This window comes from Chiroxiphia lanceolata, chromosome 10, assembly GCF_009829145.1.
Source record: "Chiroxiphia lanceolata isolate bChiLan1 chromosome 10, bChiLan1.pri, whole genome shotgun sequence".
Classification (NCBI taxonomy): Eukaryota; Metazoa; Chordata; class Aves; order Passeriformes; family Pipridae; genus Chiroxiphia; species Chiroxiphia lanceolata.
Genome location: NC_045646.1, coordinates 2255541 through 2280437, shown reverse-complemented (window position 1 = coordinate 2280437; position 24897 = coordinate 2255541). Strand labels below are relative to the sequence as shown.

Here is a 24897-nt window from a genome sequence, read left to right as displayed (position 1 = left end):
TCACTCTCATTGTGTTCCTGGGATAAAAGGAGAGGTAAATATTAAACATAAAAAGGATTATGGTTTTATCCTCATTCAGGAATGCATATTTTATTACAAAATACATTCACTTACTGTACTTCTGTCTATCAATTCATATCTTGAATGGATTACAAAGGCAAACCCTTAATACTGAGTCACACCTACTCTGCAGACAGAAATCAAACATCCCTGTAAGGAAAAGTTTTAGATCATTTCACACATCTGCCACAAAAAGATCCCAGAGCAGGATCCCTTAGATGGGAGTGTGAGCAACACTGAATACCACAGTGAAACAGCATCATCAGCTGGGAATTCCAGGGGAATTCTGAGCACAGGAGCATGGAAAAGGCTTGAAAGGAGTTTCCTTCTATAGTTATTAAACCAGAACACAACCTGAGGGTTAATGAGTCTTGCAACACTAAGGGAATGAGAAGACTGATATAAGGAGTATGTTTGGAATAAAGTCTGAAAAAATAAAGGCCAGCCCTCAAATAAAATAAGCATCATGAGAGAGGGCCCAAATAAGCAAAAGCAGAAGCCCCCCACTGCCATAATTCTGGTGTATTAGGCACTGATTTGTTTATATAGCCAAATCCAAAGGATTTTAGATCCCACTGTCCCAGTGTGAGGAACCCTGAGGCTCCTCCTGCAAAGCAAAACCTTCCCCAGCGTTGCTTTGGTTTGAAAAGGAAAAAAGAAAAGTAACTAAACAAGCCAAGCAATCACTAAAATGAGCTGTAAATAACCTTTCCCTTGTTTCAGGGGTCTTTAGATGAGATTCCAAGAGCTTTATCCTGCAAATCCTTTCCAAACTGGGAAAGCTCGTGAAGGGGCTGGGTGGGCTTTTCCACAGCACTTTTTACTGGGAAAAAGGAAATAGTCTGAACTCATATAAGGCTGTTTATAATCACCACTTCCCTGTCACCATTTCTAATCTAGATCTGACTTCATAGAAAATTCTACACTCCCTAAAATGTGTAAAATGGGTGAATTCACTGCTGAAGGTTTTTAGTCCTGCCTGGGTAGGATTGTTGCTCACTTTGTACAGTTGTAGATGATTACAAGAGTCATTAAGCAGCACAGAAAATCATGCACACTGGCTAATTAATGTGGAATTGATTCTCCTTCTAGTTTCATTTTTTATGCCTGTTGAACTCCACTGGAACCAATAAAGGCAAGATCAGTAAAGTCCGGAGTAAAACCCATGGAAGCGAAGGACGTCGGGCTCGGGGTTTAATGAGGAATGAAGCTCACAGAAACAGAAAAATCAAACTTCCAGCTGCATCTGTGTGTTTGTTGTAATTGTACATGATCAGGATCATTCAGGACATTTTCCTCAACATTTGCATTCAAGCGATGCTTTGAAAAATTTGGAGGTTCGGTAGAAAAGTAACAAAAGTGTCCAGAGTGATGTAAAAGGGGATGGAATTCCCAAAGGCTTCAAGCTGAGGCTCCTGAGATTTCTGTTCTTTACTCCCACCACAAAACCACTCCAGATTTACACAGGATCTTCCCAAATTTTCCTCCCACTTGCCAAAGGTTTGTATCTCACTCTCCTTTTGTTCCCTGTTTAAATGAACTCTGAAGGCTGGAATTCTGTCCTGTCAGATCTCAAGGCTCAATTAGGAAGCCTCAAACCAATTTAAAAACTAAAAAGAGTTTTAAAAAGAAAAAGAAATTCAAGTCTTCATCCTAATATTAAAACTGCCTTCCAACAATATTTCCTTGGTTTCCTTTCTTTCCCCTTCATCCCACACCCTTCCCTGCTGCCTCTCCCAAACTTTGTTTAAATGGGATGTTTTCCAGCTGGCCCAGGAGAGCTGTGCCATGTCAAGCTGAGCTGTCACATCCCATTGTGTGATGTGACACGACACAGTTTGATGGGCAAACCTCACATGACACCACAACTCCAAGAGAGTCACTTCTCTTCACCCAGGAGCTCGTGTCACACAATCTGGGAGAGATACACATCAAAAAATCCACCATCCAGCTATTTTTTTCAGCTCTACACTCAGCCCTTGACCTTTCAGTGATGGCTTGAAATGACCAGACTCACCTACCATGATCTCCTGGAATGTTTTGACAACAATTCTGCTGATGGCAGGAACGAGCTGCTGCTGAAAACCAATCTGCTCTTCACAGAGATGGAGAGTTTGCCTCAGAAATGGATGTATTTTGCAGCCTGAATGAAATTAGACCATGGCTTTCATCCCCAGTCTCTCTTAATTTGGGGGAAACAAATATAAAAATGAAAAAGTGTTGAAAAAACCCAAGTCTAATTTCCCAAAGCTGCATTTAGGTTTCTGTGTTTAGTTGTTTTTTTTTTACCCAAGAAGGTATTTTCTATGGATATATTCCAAGTAGTTTGAGCTCAGATTTCCATCAAAAGGTAGCCCCAGCAATTAGGCAGAGCTACAGGAATATTCCTGTCAGACATTTTGTGTGATAACCACAGCAACACATCGAGTCAAACCCTCCTCAGGGCACAGATATTTTTTAAATGGAAATACACTCAGAATGAGCTGCACCACTTTATTCAGCCTCCCAGCCCAGCTGAAATGTAGGAAGGGTTTTTATCCAGCCTCTCTACTTGCTCCTATATTATAGCTCCATAAACTATATTTTTGCTAAGGAGTCATCTGGAATTTATTACAGGCTGAAAATGGAGCCTGGGTAATTGGTCTAAAGAGGGTTCTTATTTATTCTCTCCATTTCTATGTTTATTATGAATTATCTAACTTTAATCTCTCCAAATCGCACGGGGGATGTTTAAAAATCGATTTTTTTCCTTCGTTCTTCTCCATCCCCAGTAATCAATGTTATTATTTTACCTTAGATGGCAATTTTGTCAGTGAAACATGATGGATCCCTGCTTATTCCTTAAGACAAATGGATGAATTCATCTCACTGCAACATCTGCAGCATCAAGCAGGATCTAAAACCCTCTACCAAGGTGTGGTGAACACCCTTAATTCTGCAGTAGGATCTTATGATGAGCCTTATTCCCCAGGATATATCCACTGTCCTCATTGTAAGCAAGCAGGATTTTCATCAAACAGAACAACATTAAGTTGTTTGACACACTCCTGGTGACTAGAGATGTGGCTCAGATCAATTTGAGGGTATTGTCAAAAATCCCCAAAGTTTGTCTCATGTCTTGGGCTTCAGATTTTATTACATATGGACAGATGACCAGAATTAATTGTAATATATTATTTTTAAAAATCAGAATCCAAGTCAATATTCAAAGGAAATTCTCAGAGGGTTTTTTCCTCTCCGGGAGCAGTTTCTGACTCGCTTCCCACTAGTTATTAGTTGCTAAATTTATGACAATAATAAAATGTTTAAGTCAACCTGACTTGCAGACTGCAGCTTAGGCTGAAGAGGGTGCATTTAAATCCAGGGAAGTGACACAGGGCTGGTTATTCTGTAATGATTCCCCCTATTAATCACGAACCAAATCATGTCCCTGCTGTCTGCCTTTATTTCTCTTTGCAGAGCTGAAGTAACAGACGTCAGTCCCAGAGTTAAATCCCTTTGGGTTTGGGTTCCTCTGCATTTCTGGTACGTGCTGAGGGGAATAACAAACTCAGCAGATGCACCAGACTGCTCAGAAAAGGGTGATGGAATCCCAGAGTTGGAAGGGACCCACAAGGATCACCCAGTCCAACCCTCAGCCCTGCACAGGAACATCCCCAGAGTCACCCCCTGTGCCCCAGAGGATCAGCCAAACCCTCCTGGAGCTCTGGCAGCCTTGGGGCTGTGCCCACTGCCCTGGGGAGCCTGGGCAGTGCCAACCAGCCTCTGGGGGAAGAACCTTTTGCTGAGATCCAACCTGAGCCTGCCCTGACACAGCTCCAGCCATTCCCTGGGTGCTGTCCCCGGTCCCCCCAGAGCAGAGCTCAGTCCCTGCCCCTCCTCTCCCTTCCCAAGAGAGTTGGAACTGCAGTGAGGTCTCCCCTCAGTCTCCTCTGCTCCAGCTGAACACACCAAGTGCCCTCAGCAGCCACTCACTCTTCACATCCCCTCCTGTCTCTGATCCCTTCATGTCTGTTCAGATGGATTCACACTCATTGCATTTTTTATCAGGCAAAAAGGGGACCAGGCTGTGAGCTGAACAAATATAGTCATAAAGGTAATAAAACCCCTGCACTAACCAGGTGGAGCACCAAGTATCAGGCTTAACCCTGCAAGGAAATTAAAATTAAATAACAACCTTTTGGTGAGAGTTTTAGATTAGGTATTAGGAAGAAATTCTTCCTAGTGAGCCTTTGGGGAAGGGCTGAGAGGATTGGGATTGTTCAGCCTGGAGAAGAAAAGCTTTGGGGTGACCTAAAGACCTTCAGGGCCTTCCAGTGCCTGAAGGAGCTACAAGAAAGGTGGAGAGAGACTATTTCCAAGGGCCTGGAGTGACAGGACAAGGGGAAATGGCTTCACACTGAGAGAGGGCAGAGTTAGCTTGGATATTGGGAAGAAACTCTTCCCTGTGAAGGTGGTGAGACCCTGACACAAGTTGCCCAGAGAAGCTGTGGCTGCCCCATCCCTGGAAGTGTCCAAGGCCAGGTTGGAGTAACCTGGGCTAGTGGAAGGTGTCCCTGCCCATGGCAGGGGGTGGAACAATTTGGTCTTTACAGTCTCTTCTAACCCAAACCATTCCAGTTTCAGGGAAGTGGCCCCCAGTGCCCACTCACACCCCACTCCAGGGATGTGCTGTTTATGGCCAGGTTGTGAAGGAGGCAAAGGGAGGAGGGAGGATCTGATGGAAACAAGTGGCCAGTTAATCCTGGATGCCTTCCCTGCCTTGTTGGATGGGTCAAATATCCCACAGTGACTCTGAGAATCAGAGTCATCCCCAACTGCATCACACCCCTGATGTGGCCTGCAAGAACCACCTTACACAAAATGGAAATTTTACTTCACTAAGCAACCTACACTCCATAATTAGTTATGTTTTATTCTGTACATCAGCACTCTCCTGGTCACCTGATGCTCTGCAAAGCCTCTAAAAATCCAAGGAATTCTATCCTCCTGAAACAAACATCACAGGCCCATTTTTAATGCCCAAAGAGGTGTATTTCTGCAGAAGTGGGATATCATTTAGGTGTTTAATTAACTCAGTTACTTTTCAGACTGTTTAGTTGGTCTTGGAGGAATTTTCAGCGCTGAGAAATTCTCCAAAGCACCAACAACAGGAAAAGTGTTATTTCTATTTTAGGAAGGCAATCCCCAGGTGTGCAGGAAACTGCCTAAATGTTCTTAACTTAATGAGGACACATCCATCATGTACAGGAGCTGAGGCAAAAGAGTTCTGTGTTCTCACAGAAAAGGCTGCCCAGGGCAGTGGGGGAGTCAACTTTCCTGGAGGAAGTCAAAAGCCACATGGACGTGGCACTTGGGGACATGGGGTAGTGGTGAAGATGGCAGTGTTGGGGGGTGGTTGGAGTCAATCTCAGAGGGCTTTTCCAACCTGAACAATTCCAAAATTCATAGAATCATAGAATCAGCTGGGTTGGAAGGGACCTCTGAGATCATCAAGTCCAACCCTTGATCAACTACCATTGTGGTTCCCAGCCCATGGCACTGATGCCACATCCAGACTTATCTTGAAAACCTCCAGGGATGGAGAATCCACCACTTCCCTGGGCAGCCCATTCCAATGGCTGATCACCCTCTCTGGAAAGAAATTCTTTCTAATGTCCAACCTAACCCTCCCCTGGCATAGCTGAAGCCCGAGCCCTCTTGTCTTGCTGATCATTGCCTGGGAAAAGAGACCAACCCCCCCCCGGCTCCCCCCTCCTGTCAGGGAGTTGCAGAGAGTGAGGAGGTCTCCCCTGAGCCTCCTCTTCTCCAGGCTGAACAGCCCCAGCTCCCTCAGCCTCTCCTCACAGCACTTGTGCTCCAGTCCCTTCTCCAGTCTCGTTGCTCTTCCCTGGACCTGCTCCAGCCCCTCCATGTCCTTCCTGAGCTGAGGGCCCAGAGCTGGACACAGCACTCCAGGGGTGGCCTCACCAGTGCTGAGTCCAGGGGCAGAATCACTTCCCTGGACCTGTTGGCCACACTGTTCCTGAGCCAGGCCAGGATCCATTGGCCTTCTTGTCCCCCTGGGCACACTCTGGCTCCTGTTCAGCTCCTTGTCCATCCCCACTCCCAGCTCCCTTCCTGCCTGGCTGCTCTCCAGCCCCTCTGGCCCAGCCTGGAGCTGCCGGGGGTTGTTGTGGCCAAAGTGCAGGACCCGGCCCTTGGCCTGGTTGAACCTCATCCCCTTGGAATGAGCCCAACTCTCCAACCTGTCCAGGTCCCTCTGCAGAGCCCTCTTGCCTTCCAGCTGATTGACACTCCCCCCCAACTCAGTGTCATCTGCAAATCCGTGATCCCCCTGCCCTGAGGCCACCAGAGCTGGGCTGCAGGACACACCACACCATGAAACACATCCCAAGGAGTTTCAGCTCCCCAGACCCAGCTCTGGGGCCCCCTGGGATACTGGGAGCACTCCAAAGTAGCTGTGGGAACATTAACCCAGATCCACAATGCTGGCTTTTCTCTGCCTTTCACTGCCTGCAACTGTTGATATTAGTCTAATGATCTTGTTTATATATTTATAAACCATTAATAAATCATTAAGTGCTAATTATATTTCCTTTCTCTCTCCTTCCATTTGAACTGCTCCTCTCACTGGTCTTTATCAACATGAATATTTCCAACCCACGAGTGCATTCCAAAGAACTATTCACTAAAGATTGTTGTCTAAATCATTTACAACTAACAAATGCTCTCAGCTATCTTAGCAGACTGTTTATTTATATGATATAAAAGGACTCATTAATCTGGAATACACACCAACAGGCTCAACTTGTGGCATGTCACGGGTCAAAAAATGCTATTTACAGCCTTAAAAAGGAGCAAGCAGGAGATCATATCACAGCATCACAGAATTCTGTGCTATTAAGTATTTATAGATAACATAAATAAAAAAAAACTATATAAAATCTATATAAATATAGGTGGACAGATAACCAGAGAAATGGGGTCTTCCATTTTTCACTGGTTTCTACAAATGTATTTTTTCAAACATTGAAAAGGCTCGTGGCTGACTTGTGGCTTCAGAAAAATTGTCACACTCCTGTTACCAGAGGATTGTTGCTCCAGCATTTGCTCCCAGCAGCTTTGTTTTGCCTCAGCACTGGAAGCCCTGGAAACACAAGGCTACCAGAATAAAACATGGAAGAAAAAGTTGGTTTTGACCCCAGACTCTCCACTGACCAAGGTTCCCTCGCATTTAAGAGTCACAAACCTGTGTTGGCAGCAACAAATAAGATTTTTGCCTAATGGAGGCAAAATGATGCTGTATTTATTTTTGGCTGCTGCTTGGCCTGATGAAAACATTGAAAATGTTTTCAAGCTGATTTTTTTTGCAAGAACAGTGTTCCCTGCTATTGTGCAGCTGAGCTCACTCTAACCTTTCTTAGCAGAGGAATCTAAGAAGGAAAACTGGTTCTGTGCTGCTCCATTTTTAAAGAGCTAATAAACCTCTCAGATATTGGATTTCAGACGTTAGAAAATTCCATTTGCTTTCAGAAAAACACAAAGGCAGAAGGTTTTAACCATTTGAAACGTGGACATACCAACTACATCGTGACTTCATGGCTGAAACAAGGACACTTTTTTTTCTCCTCAAGCTTCAGAATTTGTGTGAATATTTCTTTAGTTAATAGAGAAGCTCCTGGGAGGGCCAAAATACTTGGTGGTCTGTTGGAACCTTGCACAGGACTCCCAATTGCCAGCCACTCAAAACCAGATCAGATATGAGACTTGATGTTTACATCATCACCTAAAACAAATCTACATTCCTCCATATCCACTCCCTGAAAGTTGGGTGTATCTGTACTCATTGCAAGTCTTTATATGCAAATTAAAAATATTACTTCCCCCCAAAAAAACAGCTCCTCCTTCTGTATCTCCATTTCTTTCTGTATTAACCAACCACGACATCACAATATTTAGTGAAATACCTACTGAACATCATTGGAGCAGAGTACAAACGTTGTAGCAATGTTTTTCCCACTCCCACCAGGTGTTTCTTACGTTAAGAAAAGAGGATAAAGATAATTTACTCCCTGGAAGAAACTCCTGATGCCCTTTGGTTGATGCCCCACACTTTGTGTTGAGAAGACCGTGGTTCCATCACCTGCCTCACGTGTTTTCAGCACAGCTCAACCAAAGTCTTAAATCCTAAAGCAACCTGGAAGATTTCCTGAGATAAGGATGTCAGGAAAATCCCACTGCAGGGCAGTTATTTTTTTTACCTTCTTTTGATGTAACTCAGAGCTGCATGTACCTCAGTGTCCCTGCATGGAGTGGCTCATGCCTTCCAGCTGATCGACACTCCTCCCCAGCTTGGGGTCATCTACAGCTTGGGGTCATCTACAAATTTTCATCCCCAAAGTGTTTTCATCCCCCCACAGTGTTTTCTGCTGGTGGAGATCCCCCCTTTAATTGCCAACTGCTGCAAACGATCTCCTCGTGGTCATTACCTGTCAATCCCTGAGGCAGCACCTCTCTGATTGCCCTCGGTGTTCCAATACTCCACCTTGCTAATTAGGCCAAGTCCCCGAGCCTGCCTGCAGAGAGGCTGCTCAGCTCTCACCCTGCAGCTGCTGAACAGCTCCTAGCGTGTGAACCAACCAGATATTTGATTAGTAAATGATATCAACTCTCCCTGCTACCACTGTGACTGAAGTAGGAGATGCTAAAAACAAAGTGCTTTTAACGAGGTAACAGCCCAGCCACTGCTAATGATGATCACTGGTATTATCCCTGCAATCATTTTTAATCAATGTTCACTAGTGCAGACTCTTCACCAGCTCCACTTGCCTGAGATCATCTCATCAAAATAATAAGCAAGATTTAGTAAATCCCCCTGACCTCACTCAGCCTCATCTTCAGGATTATTTACTGCATCTACTAAGAAGTGATTTTTTCAGCCTTTGATGCCATTTCACACTAAAACATTCCATTCTTTTGGGTGTATATATATATATACACACATTCTTTTTCTTCACTTCTATTATCCCAGAGTATAAGGAGGCTTTGCTAATGGTTTATAAGATCAGTTAAACTGGAATTAAGAAGTGTTTAATGCCTCCAGCCTTTCAGGGGGATCTGTTTCCATCCAAGTGCTCCTGTGGCACCAACCCCAGCTGCAGGGAAACAACATGGAAACATCCAGACTCAAAACTGACTTATAGATATTAAAAAGTGTCTTTACAGCTATTTTAGCAGTGGTATAAACCAGAGCTTCATGATTGCTCCTTTTGTGATGTCTGCAAAGCTTCTGATAACATTAAGTATTGGGAAGAGAGAATATAAGCTCTGTTTATCCAGGTTTTCCTTCACATATAAGAAACCCGCACTGGTTTAATTCTCTTTTCATCATATGTAAAAAAAAAGGTTTGTAAAAAGAAAAAAACCCTAAGAGTCTGTAAACAACAAACTTTCAGTTTAAATGTCTTGACAGCAACTCAAACTTGTTTGAGTGAGCCTTGTAGAGATTAATTACCCTGAGTTCATCAAAAGACAGTGGAATTCCTGTATAAAATGCAATATACTGTATTTCTGAACCCAGGAGGTTCACAATTTGGGGTTGTAATTAGAATAGAAATAATAGAATAATTAGAATATAGGCATTAACAATATTAGTTCAGAAAAGCAGCAAAGAACTCATGGAAATAGCATCTGTAAAAGTCTAAATACAGGACTTTGTGCCTCCCTGTTCGAATGCCTCCCAAATGAGCAGGATTTCACAACGAGCTGTTTAACATGGAGATTACTCTGCGGTGAAACATAAAACATTTCACACCTTTCAGAGCTGCTGATTGCAGAGAGCAAAACAAAAATCCTGCAAAGGAAACAAGCCCGTGTCCTGCTCAACTGGGGCTCTGCAGCATCTTCAGTTCCAAACGAAATCCACGCCCAGCAAAAGGAGAGAAACTGGAACTTATAGTTCTATACATAATTTAGAGCAACCTTAAGGCGTTTGCAACATCTCAAATTAAATAGGAAATTAAATGATTCCCTGAAGGTGTCGGGGTTGAGGCGAGAAATGCATTTAAAAATAAGTACACAAATAGTTGTTGTGGGGATTACTCAGCAGATCCTGTTCCTGCTGCCCTGACACTGCTCAAAATATTCCCCAGAGCATCCCGAGCTTAAAACTGCCTTCATGCCTCCAGCACCCTCCCAGCTCCCCCTTCCAGGGGCATCCTCAGAGTGGCAAATTGTTTTTTCTCCTGTTGTAAATCTATAAAAAAAACTCACCAGGGCTTTCCAAGTGTTGAAGGGCAGGTTAAAGTGGGGGCTCTCTCTCTTTTTTAGGGGGTTTAAATTACTACAGACACTAAATCAGCTCCCAGTGTAGAGTTTAAATGAAGATATTCCCTTTTACATTCAGCCCTGCCTCAGGTAACCCTCAGACTTTTAGGAAATGTGCTGATGCTCTCAAATCTCAGCCTGAACTAAGAAAAACATGTAAAATATAAAACCCAGGGAACGGGGGAGACTTGGAGTCATGAAGCTGCTGTCAGGAAAGCAATGGGCACCTGCAGATCCCACACCCTTCTCCAGAGACTCAGGGAAAGCCTCAGCTTTGGGCTGGAAAAGGCTTTTGACCCCCAAAAAAGTTAGAAAAGATGGGAATTCAAGAAGTAGAAATAATTCCTGGCCAGTTATCATGGAAAGTGTGGACAGTCTTAGTAGGAGAGTGTTATACCAACCCCATAATTTATGAGCCTTCCCTTCCTGCTGAAGTCAACTGACATTTTAGCAGGGCTACATTTTATTTAAATGCCACAAATAATGTTTGATTACATAAAGATTATTGGCAGTTTTGATATACTAAAACACCAAAACAAAACACCAAAACAAAACACCAAAACAAAACACCAAAACAAAACACCAAAACAAAACACCAAACAAAACACCAAAACAAAACACCAAAACAAAACACCAAAACAAAACACCAAAACAAAACACCAAAACAAAACACCAAAACAAAACACCAAAACAAAACACCAAAAATAAAACAAACACCACAAACAACAAAAAAACAAAAACAAAACAAAAAAAACACAAAACCAAAACCACACACACCCAAAAAAAACCACAAAAACAAAAAAAAAAAAAAAAAATTAGCCTCAGACAGGAGAAATCTCTCAGTGCTCTGGAAAGAGAATTTAAATACTTCCTCTATCTGGGGGTTTTGTTTGTCCCTCCCAGAGTCTCACTTGGTTCTTCCCTGATTGTTTTTTCGAGCTTTTTCAATTATCTTGGGGGGGCATCAATTTGTTTTCAAAGTCAGGCATTAATTTTCAAACCACACTTTCAGCAATCCTACTTTGTTTCTTTCTGAAGGTCTTTTTAATGGCAGCAGCATCTGCATAGCCCATCAATCTTCCCCCTCTGATATCTTGAGAGCCATCTCTACTCTTATACAAGGGCTGCTTCCAGAGCATTTATTAATTCCAAAAGATTCAGATATCTCATTACGCCTCACCTGGAGAGCCTCTTGCTGGCTGGGGACACATAGTTAAAGTTTGGCTGCAAAACATCTCCAGCTTGACTTTTCCTCCTCGCTCAAAAACACCCCTCAAAAATTGCACACGCCAGAAACCCTCAGGTAGAACATCAATAATTTAAATAATGCTGATTATCAGTAATGTCATTTGTGGGAAAAGTAGGAGTGAGGACTGTGTAGAGTTGGGCTCGTGTGTCTCACTTTTGGATATGGAAAAGAGTTTCTTTGCCTTCTTGTCCTTTGAAATATTAATAAATTCATATATTAACTGAGATTATCCAGGTAATTCTCCAGCCTGGCATTAACTGTAACTGAGCAAAGATTTGTTGGGATGAGTGGGAAACTTTTGTCACAATGAGTGGGAAAAGGAGATGAACAGCTCTCAGCCCTCATGGACGTTGTTGCTCTTCTCTCATTCCATTCTCTCCACCCAGCAAAAGAAAAAAATCAGATATTTGCAGACAACCTCCCTGTCCTTGTTAACAAAATCATAAAAATAATAGAAATTTAAGAATTGAGACTAAAAATCAGCAGGAATATAGCAACCTGAGCAAGCCAAAAAATTAAAAATGCTGCCAGAGAGACTATTTTTTTTTCCTGAAAATATCCAGGTTCCTGCTGCAGGTGACAAAACCCATTTCACCTGCTCTTCCAGAGACTCCCTCTGCCCTGGGCAGCCCCAAATCCCACATATCCCACACCAGGTCTCTGTAACTCCTCCTTTCCACCATCCTCAGGCTGGGCTGTCCTGCAGGAGAGACCCTCAGGAGAGGGAATAATTCCATTGGAAATTACAAACAGGAGCCTTAAAAAATTGCTTCCAACTTCTTCCCAAAGAAAGCAGATGTGCTGAATAACCACTGCAGAGATGACAGACACAAACACCCATTTTGGGAGCAGCTTCAGCACCATCTGGATTTCCAGACTATTTACCCTTCCCTCTAGTTGTTCTTACACAACCAAAAACTGAGTGTTGGTGGGAATCCAAAAGGGTGGATTTTTTTTTTTTGCTTTTATTTTTATTTTTTCTATAATTTATTCTTTAAGTCTTGTAAATATTCACGAGCTGACACAACTTCCTTCATTGGATCACTGGGATGTTTCTGCAGGAAATCTCTCCCAGAAATTACAGCCCACTCCTTCAATTATTGGGAATAAACACTCCCAGAGCTTGCACAGCTTCTCCAATCACACCATCTCCTCAATCAATGCATTAACTGCTCGTTACTAATTACAACATCTCGGTAAGATTTACCAGCTACAGCATTAAAGAAATGGAACAACACGATGAGAAAGAGGAGAGCAAAATATTCCACCACCACTGGTTAAGTTCTCCTGCAATACTCCACATGTTATTATTAAAATACAATAAAAATGTTAAAGGTCATACTGAGAAAGAAACACAGAAGTATTGTACTTCAAAAAAACTCAAAGTGTTAAGCAGCTGATGCAGGAGATGAGTCAGGTAGTCAGAAATCTGAAAAAAATTGTGTATTGGAAAGAAATTCCCCATTTTTTATGCTCAACTGAGCTTTGCAATTATATCTAAATTTGGGGTCTTTTCCTTTAGAATAAAAATACTGAAACACTACATTTTCCATGGTAATTATGTAGAGAGTATTGTCAATAACTAGTAAATTAAAGAGACATTTCCTGGTTGGTTTCCCGCATTGGATCGTCTGGAAAAGTCAATGAATGAACTCCAAACTGAAAATTAACCTTCCAAATTTGTTTACAATGGTATTTTACTTAAGGCCAATAGGTTGCAGATGACTAAATGTAGTCAATCCCAATTTGGGATTCCAGGGAAAACCTGGTTTATAAAAATAAGGGAGCTTTGCATTTTTTAAAAAAGATTCCAGATATTTTTTTTTAAATGAGATCCAGAGTAAGATCCCAGTTTTTTGACCTTACAATGAACGTCTCTGAGTAGATCCCCACTGTTAATAAGGCAGCAGATTTGGGATATAATTATTAGAAAGATGGCCTGGATTCTATAAAAATTACAACTTTTAAAGATGAGACATTTAAATAAATAGTTGAAGCCAAAAACTTGTTCTTTAAATCAACTCTTAACAACTACAGCAACACAATGTCACTTGGAGAGGTGCTTGTAAAATAAGCACATTAATGTTATTATTAAATCACAATAAAAATGTAAAAGGTCACATCTGAAAAGGAATAGAATTGTACTTTAAAAAAAAACAAACAAACAAACAACAGAAAATATGAAGCAGCTGATGTAGGAGGAGTCAGGTAGTCAGAAATCTGAATAAAATTGTATATTGGAAGAGCAATTCCCCCATTCTTGAGTTTAATTGAGCTAAATATGAGTTTATCATATTCTAGTCCAAAAGCACTGAAAGATTATTACAACTCACCTTCCTGCACCAGGCAAAAGTTGTTATTTGCTGTGAGTGAAATGAACTCCAAACTCCTCAGATCACTCTATTTTTCCAATCCTAAAACACCAGCTGAGAGCTGGGGCTGGAAGCACAAAACCCTTCCTGCCTTTTCTTCAAACTTCCCCTCGTCTCAAACACCAATTATGAGGTTTCCCTTTAATTTTGGGCTGCATTACAGACGTTTAATTAGGCCAAAAGTGAAAGCAGCTGAAAATGCAGGGCCTTGCTTTCCCTCCATTAATTCCCAGATTTCTTGCATTAGTGACTGATTCCCAACCAGCTGCATTTTATGGGGTAAATCATCACAGCCAACCACTGACATTATCCCAGATTAATTCCAGCCAATCTGGGGCCAAATTCTGCTTCTTGTGAGAAGCTTTGGGGAGCTGAAGGAACCCCCCAAAGAGCAGCAAAGTTGCTCTGGATGATTCTGGCCCAGCAGAAACGGGAATCCTGCTCTTACTAAACCGCAACTGGGAAACCCAGAGCTGATTAAAGAGTCTCAGCCTTCCCCACAGAAGAAAATTCCTGGGAAATTATCATTTTTGAGGCCTTTTCCAAAGCAGCATCCTGTGATTTGCTGCCAGTCTAATTCTGTTTGCAGTGGGGATGACTCCTGGAACGTCATAATTTTAATTTATTTGAAAGTTGCCTCTCACCTGGAGAGGAGAAAATAAAGCCATGGAGAAGTTACATTTGCATTGTCTGAACATTTGCAGCTACTGCTTCATTTTTAGTAGGAGCTGGGCTCCTGCCCAGAATATGGTGGTGCAGAAATCAGACAAATCATTGTCAAGTGTGTGCTTTTGTTCTGGGAAGAGAGTTTGGAATTAAACCCAGGGTTGAAGAAGGAGGAACCTCCTCCATCATTGCCTTGCTCTCGTGCAGCTCAGTGTCCCTCAGCTTCATATTTCCAGTCTGTTCCCTTCAAGTTGTTTTATTTTCTAATCAAACTGCTGGAGGGCTGGGCTGCAGTTGGGAAAAGGGCATAATTATTGGGATGCATTCAGGTACCTCAGGAAAAGAAATCCAGGAGCACTTTCATTCCCAATCCTGCCTGGGGGATTTCTCGGAGCTGTGTGAGTTGTTTCTCTCTTTTTTGGGAAAGTATTCAGTTTCTCATAATGATTTTAAATCAAACCATCAGCATCTCAGACAAAATCGTTAATTAAATATACAAAGGGGGAAAAAAAAACCATGATGAGGTTTATCAGAGCATTTGTTCTGATCATTTGGAAAGGGGCCTTTTCCTTTGCTTTTTTTTGCAACAATTACACTTCCAAAGGAACTTAGTACAACTCCAAGGAGTGGGATTGTCAAAACCAGCTTTAAATTGAATATTAGGAAGGAATCCTTCCGTGGGAGGGTGAGGAGGCCCTGGCACAGAAGGTTGGGCAGAGAAGCTGTGGCTGCCCCACCCCTGGGAGTGTCCAAGGCCAGGTTGGAGCAAACTGGGATAGTGGAAGGTGTCCCTGGGGCTGGGATATGATGATCTTCAAGGTCTCTTCCAACCCAAACCATCCTATGATCCTATAAAATGTAGAGATAGTGGGAAAGGCATGAACTCTGCCCTTGTAGAAACCAACATAATAAGCAATTTTATGCTTATTTGTCTTTATCTGAACATATGAATGACTTCAGAAGGTAATTACTTTATGGAATAAAGCAACCATGAGTTCCTATGGCATTAAGAAACACCATCACAAAGATAAGAAGAGAAAAAGTTTGTGGTTTTTTTCCTGTTAAAATATGGGTGCAATTTTAAATTTTCTCATAACTGAAGCCTGAGAGTCCATTTCCTAAGAATATCTTTTATTCCATTAAAGATTTCCATATCCTTGGGCACACTGATGCATGAAAGCAGAGGTCTGGGATGTTATTACCTCTCAACAGCTGTTTGCTGCTTTTCATTAAAGGGACAGAAAGTGGAAATAACACTTCAGAGGGGGGAAAAAAAACCCCAAACCTGGAGGATATTTTAATAACCACGTTTATCAGGTGTTTTGCTTCTGGAAATGAAAGGGTTTTGACAAAGCACCACACCTATGGAATATGAGACACAGGAATTTTTCCCTTTGCCCAGTTCTTTGTCACCATTGTAGCCACCCACTGTGACAGTAAATGTGAGAGCAATGGATCTGCAGGAGGGAATGTAACAACACAGCTGAAGAGAGGAATTAAAAGATCATCCTCATGGGATGCAGCTCAGAGTCTTGGGAAATTCAATTTTGGCTGTGCAGGTGGGTTGGGAGAAACCCCAAGCTCAGCTGCTCCAGTTTTGCAAGATATTGGGGAATTACCTGAAGCTGGGCACGGAGAGCTTTGCATCTTCCCAGGTCTCAGTGCAGTGGCCAAAGACAAGGTTACAGTTGGGAAAAATACACCCAGATTGTTTGCTAAATCAGTCAGATTTGGAAAGAGGGACAAACAATTCCAAATCTGGATCAGGACTGTTTTCAGAGAGAGGAAGTTTGAAAGTTTCCCAGCAATAGAGTTATAAAAAGGAATGGCTTAACAAGAACATGGTGGAGAGCAACAGATCAATCAACCCAAGAGCCCATAACCAGCTTTCTCCTTATTCTATGCACACAAATTGTGCACTGTGATTGTGACATTTGATTAAAACAGGCCAGTTTTGTCCATGTGGTCCTTTAATGAATTTGAACCATGGTGGAGGATCCCTCCTGTACCACGACAAATGGAGCAAACGGGGCTGGCCAAGGGCTCTGTGTTGGAATAAATGTATTTTTACACTGCTCTTGGCTCAGGCTCAGGCTCTGCCATCTGTAGCAGCAAATATTTCATGTGAAGTGGGCTCTTGACTGTGCTCAGATAATAAAGGATTAGGCTGAAAAGGTTTGTCAGCAAATCTCTGCTCTGCTCTCCCAGCAGCCTGGGAGGTGAGGACTTCACAGGAGAGGGGCCGGGGGCTGCAACCCCCCTGGATCCCACAGTCTGCAGGGATGCTGTGGATAAAGAGAGGAAGAAGTGCTAATATTTAAGCTAAACTTGTTTTTTTTCTTTTAAATAAAGCCTGTGATTGGAAGAACAGCCCGTTATGGTCCCGATGAATATCGGTGGCATCCAGCTCCGGGTTGGAATAAAAGAGCTGCAGTTTGCTCAGTGAGGGGCCTGTTTAGCATTCCCTGCTGCCAGAAAAAGTCCTATTGTCTCCAGCAGGAGCTTTGCCTGACTGAAACAAAAGGAATTCTGAATAGGGACAGAATAACCAGCACAATCCCCAGGCCTCCTCACCCGGAGCACGCTGTGGACACACACTGCCCTGTTCCTGGGAATTCCTGCCTCCATCCCAAGCATTTCAACCACCATCACCTGCAGGCTCCATGCAGGGAATGCTCAGTTTGGGCATTAATGGTGCAGCTGCCTGCCTGCAAATCACTCTTTTCTTATTTTGTGTAATATAATAATATAATATTACTATTTAAGCATCCAAGGCCAGTTGGAACAGGCTTGAAGCAACCTGGGATAGTGGAAAGTGTCCCTTCCTGCAACTGGAATGAGCTTTAAGGTACCACTCCAACCCAAGCCATTCCATGATTCTGTGATTCCATGATATATAAAAAATGGGAACACATTCCAGTGGGTTAAGGCTGGTGAGGATAAAAAGCTGAGCGAAATTATTGCAGCTCCTGGGTTTGGCTTTCCCTGTGTTGCTGCTTCAGTGTCTCCAAATCCCAAAGGAATTAAAAAAAAAAAAAAAAAAACAAACCAAAATTGATAGAAATAAGATCATAATCTGGAAACATCTCACAGCTGGGAATAATCCATAGAAATGGAATATTTAATCAGGCACCCAAAAAAACCTTTCAAAAATAACTTAACTTACAGGATTTTTAAAAGTCATTTTATGACTTAGAAATTCCCCATTCTATAAAAAGTCAGTTCTATGACTCTTTATTCTATTTTTTAAGGCCATTCTGTCTCAAAGACCATTTCATAAAAAACCAAGTGTTCAGGTTCAATTCAAGGCCCATAAAAAAAGTGTGGCTCTTTTTTTCTTTTTAAAGAAGAGGGTGGAAAGGAAGGAAAGGAGGGAAGGAATCACAAGGATTTCTGGAGGGTCAGCAGCTCCTCAGGTGATTTGGGGTTTATTTTAATACAATGTACATGAATTAGATGAGTGGTTTGTCATTAGCTATCTATTAAATTCGATAAAAATCATATTTTTTTGATTAAAAAAAGCCAAAACCTTCCAGCAAACCTCCCCCAGCACTGGAGCCTCTCCTGTCTCACTTTGCTCCATGGAATGTGCCCGAGTTTTTGGATGGGAGCTGCTGTTCCATCCATCTGGCTCCATAGAAAAGCCTAATTGCTCCGTGTGGCTCTGGGAGCTGAGAGGCAGCTGGAGCAGCCAGAGAAGGATTCCCTACATCCAAATTCCAGGAGCAATAGGAATTATTTACATCCACGGAAAACCTCCAGATGACTGGCAAGCACATTCCAGTGGGAAAAGAGACAGGGATACCTGTCAGGATGAACTGGTGTTCACTCCCTGAAAGAGGTGATGGCACAAATCCCTCGGATTTGGGGTGAAAACCTTGGGAATTTCCAAATTTACACTTTGGATAGCTGGAATTTTGCACTGGTCATTAGGAAAACTCCACGTAAATTTTTAAAGCTAATTTTCATTGTATCAGGGATGAATTTAACAAATCCAGGCTGCTAAGAACAGTCTCATTATATATATATGTATATATATGTGTATATATATATAAAAATGTATACATATCATATACATTAGGTTTATGTATAATGTAAATAATATTATAAAATTATTATATATAATATATAATTTTATATAATATATACTATATACTATATAATATTATATTATATACTATATAATATATATATTATATATTATACACTAAATATTATATATTATATCATACACTAAATATTATACATTATATTTTTATATATTATATATCTATTTATATATCTATATAACCCTGACTCATCCTTCAGGCAGAAATTTTGGGGATTCTAGGCAATAAACACTCATAGCTCGTGTGTGGTTACTCATAGTTTGTAAAGGGGGAACTGATGCCTCCAACAAGACTCAAAATCCTCACCAGGCAAAGCCAAGGAGATGTTGATCCACCCCACGTCTCTACTCGGGTGGAAAACTTGCTACTCTTGCCTCCCAGTCTAAAAATATGAATATTCATTAGAACTGCCAGACTTGTCTGCTGACATTAATCAGGACATCGTAATTAGTAAGGGCTTTCACTTTTTAGCACACATTTTAATAACTCACACGGAGTGACCTGAAGAATTTTGAAGTCTCAAAAAGGAAGATACCAAAAGCTGCATTTTAAGTGTGACCTTTTGGCACAGAGAGGCAGAGGAGTCCAAAATGGGAATTCCTGGAGGCCCTGCCTTTCACAGGCTCACCAGAGCGAGCCCTGGAGGTCCCCCCTGCTCAGCCAGAGCCACCCAGACTGGGCTGCCCAGGCCCTTGTCCAAGTGGCTTTTGAATATCTCCATGGATGGAGACACTCCAGGAAGATTTATCCAGGGAAAACGGAAAAAAATGGAAAGACCTCTCCAGGTGTGGTCCCTGCTGGTGTCTGCTATGGAATCACAGATTCATTAAGGTTGGAAAAGACCTCCAAGATAAGTCCAACCTTCAGCTGGATACCACCAAGTCCACTAAGATATATCATGAAGTTCCTTAGTCAAAGTGAACTGTTTTACCACACAAAACCACTCCAACTTATTTTCCTCTCACAGCATCTCCATTTATCCCCCCCATGGAATTTTTCCATTCCCACCAGACTTGCAGATCTCCAGGGAATTTGGCACCAGACGAATCCATCCCGGATTTCCCGAGGTAGCACCTCTGACCAGCACCCCCGGTGATAAGTGATGCCCCTGGAGTTCTGCTGGAGCATCCAAATGCCAATTCCCTGCTGCCCCAGGGCAGGGCCATCCCTGCTCCATGCTGTGCCAGCTCTAATGAGCTCACTTGGCTCTGGATTTACCCCCTGGACATGCTCCACAGCACAGAAATGCCAATTTGCTGCTCCTAAACCTTCCAGCTGGATCCTTCTGGAAATGGTAGCAAGGGGAGGCTCACTACCAAAGATTTTCTCCCTGCCTGCCCTTTCCCTGTTTTCCCATCGTTACTGCTGCTTCCAAAGAAGGAAAACTGATTCTTTCTGCTCTGGCTGTGGTTTGATGCAGGGGATTGGACTCCTCCTGGTGCTGAGCGTGGGAGAAGTGGAGCAAATTAATGGGTAATTCCCATTATTTGGCTCTAAAGTGATTCTGGAACGAGAAACAGAGGAGTTGATGATTGGAATGACGAGCAGACAGGCTGATGCAATGCTTTACAATCAAAGAGGTTTACAAGGAAATTTTCTTGGTGAACAAATATTCCCCAAGGGAGTGAGGGCTGGATTTCCCTGTCCTGGTCAGCACAGGACTCGTTTGCACCATTATTGTCAATATTGCAAGCTTTATTAGCTGGTTTTGCCCCATTATTGTGAATATTGCAGCCTTTATTAGCTGGTTTTGCCCCAAAGATTTTAAGGGGAAGACAGACTGTACCAACAGATCTGTGAACATCAAAATATCAATTCTGTCAGACATTTCACTGCCCAAAACTACATTATCTCCCCGATATTCATGGAGTTTTCCTTACTGATGCTGTCTGAGGATCCTGTCCTGCGAGGCTGAAATTTATAGGATCATATTCCTGCAGGAAGCACAAAATGTGATCGGTTGGAGAGTCAGGGCTGGGAACCTTTTTATTTCTTCATCTCTGCAAATCCCCAGCACTCATTTTCAAACAGGGAAAAAACAATCTTGACTTATCATTCCTGATAGGAAAACCTGATAGGATAACTTCCCATGACATCCCTTCATCTCCTCCCTTGCAAACCAGCTCTACCTTTGCTCACCTGTAGGTGGATTAATGTTTTCAACGTGTCCATCCCTCAGGAGTTTTCAAATTTGGGGACTGAAATCCTACAACAGCACAAAAGTGAGATTTAAAACCAGCCCATAAATTTGGGGAAGAACCGGGCACTTCAGAAAACTTTCTTCCTTCCCTTTGAGGCTCCTCTTTTCCTGCTATTTGGAGTACTGTTGTTTTTCCTTTGGGAAGATCAGATTCCCTCTGACAGAGGGTTGCTCCGGGTAGTTTGGGATGCAGGAACAAGTTGGGTAAAGGATGCTCAGCCCTCCCTTGACGTGACTGTATAATAATGACAAGTTTTGGCACTTGTGACAGGTGAAGTATTTCATTAAAACCACGTTGGAATTCAAGGAACCTCGACCCTTAAATTCAGTGTATTATTTCCCTCCCAGTTGGAGCTGACACAGAGCCCAGCGAGTCGGTGTTGCTGCATCGTTTGGCAATTATTCTCCTGACAGGCTCAAGGTGCCTCATGCATGAGAAACATTTAGAGGCTGGGGTTTTTTCTCTTTCATTTGACATGATTATTCTGCCTGATGGAAAGACTGATCCCTATCAACAGCCACACCATCACTCTTTGGACTCAGTTACCACCGAGAGTTGGGGAAGAACAAGGCTCCCCTGGGATAAACAAGCTTGTGGAGTTGTATTTTTAATTATTTTCCAATTATCTTGAATATTTTGGGTTTATTGTTTTAATTATTGATCCAAAGCCCTAAATATTTGGGATTTTTTTTTTCTATTTGGATATTGGTGAAAAAAAAATATTATTATCCACCCCCCAAAAGCCCAAAATCCACAGAAGAAGACTGGTGCTCCCATGGGAAGATTTCCCCTGAACAACAGTGCATACAGACAGCAGATCAATTCCTGCTTCAGATTGTGGAAATCTAGAGAAACTCTTTTAAAATTTGGGGTGCATATTCTGGATCTGCCAAGGATAGAGGAGAATAAAGTCTGAGCCACCATAAGAGATTTAATTTGTCCCAGTGGTTGCTCCTGAGGCCTGAGCAGTTCCCTCCAGGAAGGTCTTCTCCTCGTGCTTGTCTCATCCCAGAATTTGGCAGAATCCTGCTGAGGAAGCACCTCATTCCCAGGAATCATCACACCCTGGCTGCACCTTTATTCCCAAAGGCCCAGGAAAGGTTACCCAACCTCTGGCACCTTCCCTGAGAGTGGAAGGAGACACTGCACAGCCTCTGTAAATCCCATTTGCATCCCAGTGCCTCCAGCTGGATGCAGGAATGGCTGTGCTGGTCATCACCATCCTCATCCCTCCACCAAGAAAATGCCTCTCAGGGTAATTAGAGTCCCCTGGAATTTTATTTTTCCAGGCAGGAATCAGAGGGACACAAAAGGAGCTGAAAACTATAGGTTTGCAGAGAAAAATTCTGGGTTTCTAACAATGAACTGCTCAGGAATAAAATCAAGTTTCCTGGAAAGGCGCAGCTGAGATAATTAAAAAGCTGGGAAAGCTGAAGGGTTCATCTTGAGATGTTCATAAATTTTACAAGGAGATTTTCAATATTCAGTAATCGAGCTAAATTTTAAAAGAAGAAAAGACAGAAAACTAAAGCAGAGTTTGTTTTTTTAGTGAGGATTAAAGCAAATATTTCCCAAAGGTCCAGGAAAGGTTACCCCTCTGGCTGTCCCTGAGAGTGTGGTAAATCTCTGCAGGAAAATAATCCACTGTTAAACATGGTATGAATTAAGTGAGGGATGATCATTTCTTTCTCTGATGTGGAGAACTCTGAAGATCTCAACCATATGTTTGGGCTTCCCTCTCTCCCATAACTCAACAGTAAAACCTTCCCTAATTTACAGGGACTAATAAAAATGCATAATTGTTGTTCATAATTGTCGAGAAGTTACAGCCCAATCAAATTTACAGCACAATGGGATCACCGAGGAGCAATTTTTTGGGGCTGGCATTTCCACTTTTAGAGTTCCATTTCCCATCCCTGCTTGTGTTTTGATTGTAATGGATGAGCCTGTCATAACTCACTGGAATGGGAAATCACTCCCCTTCTTGTTTCCTCTATTTCCGAGTTAAATTTTTGTTTGAGATCAAATCATGACTTTATTATTCGAAGCCTGATTTATTTAAAGCAGGCAGAGGTGAATGTTTGGCTTTTTTTATCCTGCATTTTGAGGGAAATCAAGTTGGTTTTCATGTCACCCTTCCCTCAGTACGAGGCAGAGCTTTTGCCTCCTTTTTCAAGAGAGAGATTTTGAACTTACCTTTTAAAAACCATCTGTAGTGCATTTTCCCCCTTCCAAGCGTGTTTAGTTTCCAGCTCACATGAGTTCTGTAGCTTCATATTAAGGACAAGAGGGGAATGGGAGACCTGCCCCTTCCCAGGAGGATTTCTGTGAACAAACACTTGATTTCTCTGCCCTTCCCCAGCCCGTGGACCTGCTCAGAGCTGCAACAGGAACAGGACAAGAGAATGGAAAATAATAGACAAGATAATATGGATAAGAAAAAGAGGGAAATTCAGCTTACAAACTTGTATTAATGGCAAAAAACCACAGAAACTTGCAGGAATGTTAGAACTGGGTAGCATTATGGCCTTAGATATGGTTTGTGTCCTGGGATGGATTTTTGTCCCCTCTAGGGACACTCCACCTGCAGTTCTGCCTCCAGCTCTGGGGTTCCCTCTCCCTTCTTGTGGTTTCTCCTGCTTTTCTAATGAAATCCTTCCCTGAAATGCTCCCGTGGTGCAGGGAACGTCCAGGCTGGGCTCCTGCCCCGTCCGTGGGATCCAAGTGCCATCTGGTGTTCACAAAATGCATTTCAGGGAGCTTTTCCCTCCGGCATCCATCGAAACCACGGCTCCTGCATTCCATGGAAACGCTCAGAGGGATGTTCGGGTCTTTTAACACCGAATTAATCGCATATTAAAATGCCGGCAAAGTTATTTAATAAGAAATACAGCTGCAGCTTTATAAACGTGACATTTTCTTTCTTAGCTGGAACTTTATAAGTAGAAAATTTGAGAATGTTTAAGTGTAGAAACCTCGTTCTGTATTAAATTCCATGATTTGGATGAGACTGAGTTTAGATTTGATTTTAAAAAACACCTCATAATTATTTCAATAGAAAAAGTGAAATATATTGGGTTTTTCACTGGAAACACTGTACATCCTGCATTTCAGGGCTATTAGGGTTTCAAAAAATGATGTATCCTGAGTGAGATTTGGGCTGTGTTCAGTCCCATGGATTGTTATTCTTTGTTTTTCACTGTTATCCTTTGTCAAAACCATGGTCATAACTCCCTTTGATGAGTTTTCTGTGCTCTCTCCCATTCTCCAACACAGCTTCTAATGGGTTGTGTCAGTCAATTCATGCTCAAGTTTAAAAGCCAGTTTCTGTAGCCAAAGCACAACAAAAAACACTCCCATGCTGAGCCGAACACAAGAAAAACACAGCCCAAGGAACTTTAACAGAGAGCTGTGCTCCAGAATCCTTATTTTTATATTTAACTAGGCCTTCATAATGTCATTAAAAATTTAGGTCAAGCACATGATGTCCAAAGGTTCTCAAGTAACACAAGGATAAAATTATCTGCCAGGAATTGATGTCCACCAGTGGGTAGCAGCAGGTAGCAGATAATTGAAAAGTGGCTTATCTCTAATTACTCTGCTAGATCCCCTTACAGCCACATTAGGGGGAGTACACAAGGGCCACACTTAAATACTGGTGAGCCTGATGTAAAAAGGAACATTTGGAAACGGTGATACTCTTATTTTTAATCCGTGTTTTGCAGAAGCAGCTCTGCAAAATCCTGTTTTTTTGCTGCAGCCGTGATGTTCCCTGAGCCACACACAGCTCTGCACGTTCCCTGGTGTTGCTGCCTCGAATACAGACTTGAATTCAACTTCACCTTTTCTCTTTTTTTTTTTCTTTTCTGCTTTCTGAGTTGGTCTTTCTATTTTTCCTGCAAATAAAAGCA

The 24897-nt window shown here is 42.3% G+C and overlaps 1 long non-coding RNA gene across 3 annotated transcripts in view; it reads right to left on the bottom strand.

Moving 5' to 3' along the window:
• LOC116791902 overlaps positions 1-23896 on the bottom strand; it is a 39004-nt gene extending 15108 nt beyond the window's left edge. The window contains exons 1-7 of one of the 3 annotated variants that reach the window (XR_004358901.1): positions 23183-23896; positions 21908-22012; positions 20925-20991; positions 20666-20719; positions 19039-19167; positions 4937-4940; positions 2078-2240 (exon numbers count right to left, since the gene is read on the bottom strand). This is a non-coding gene — a long non-coding RNA (uncharacterized LOC116791902). Of the gene's footprint in view, positions 1-2077; positions 2241-4936; positions 4941-19038; positions 19168-20665; positions 20720-20924; positions 20992-21907 lie in introns of all 3 variants that reach the window. The other 2 variants (XR_004358899.1, XR_004358900.1) reach the window with 2 other exon arrangements.
• Between the last annotated feature and the right edge of the window lie 1001 nt (positions 23897-24897).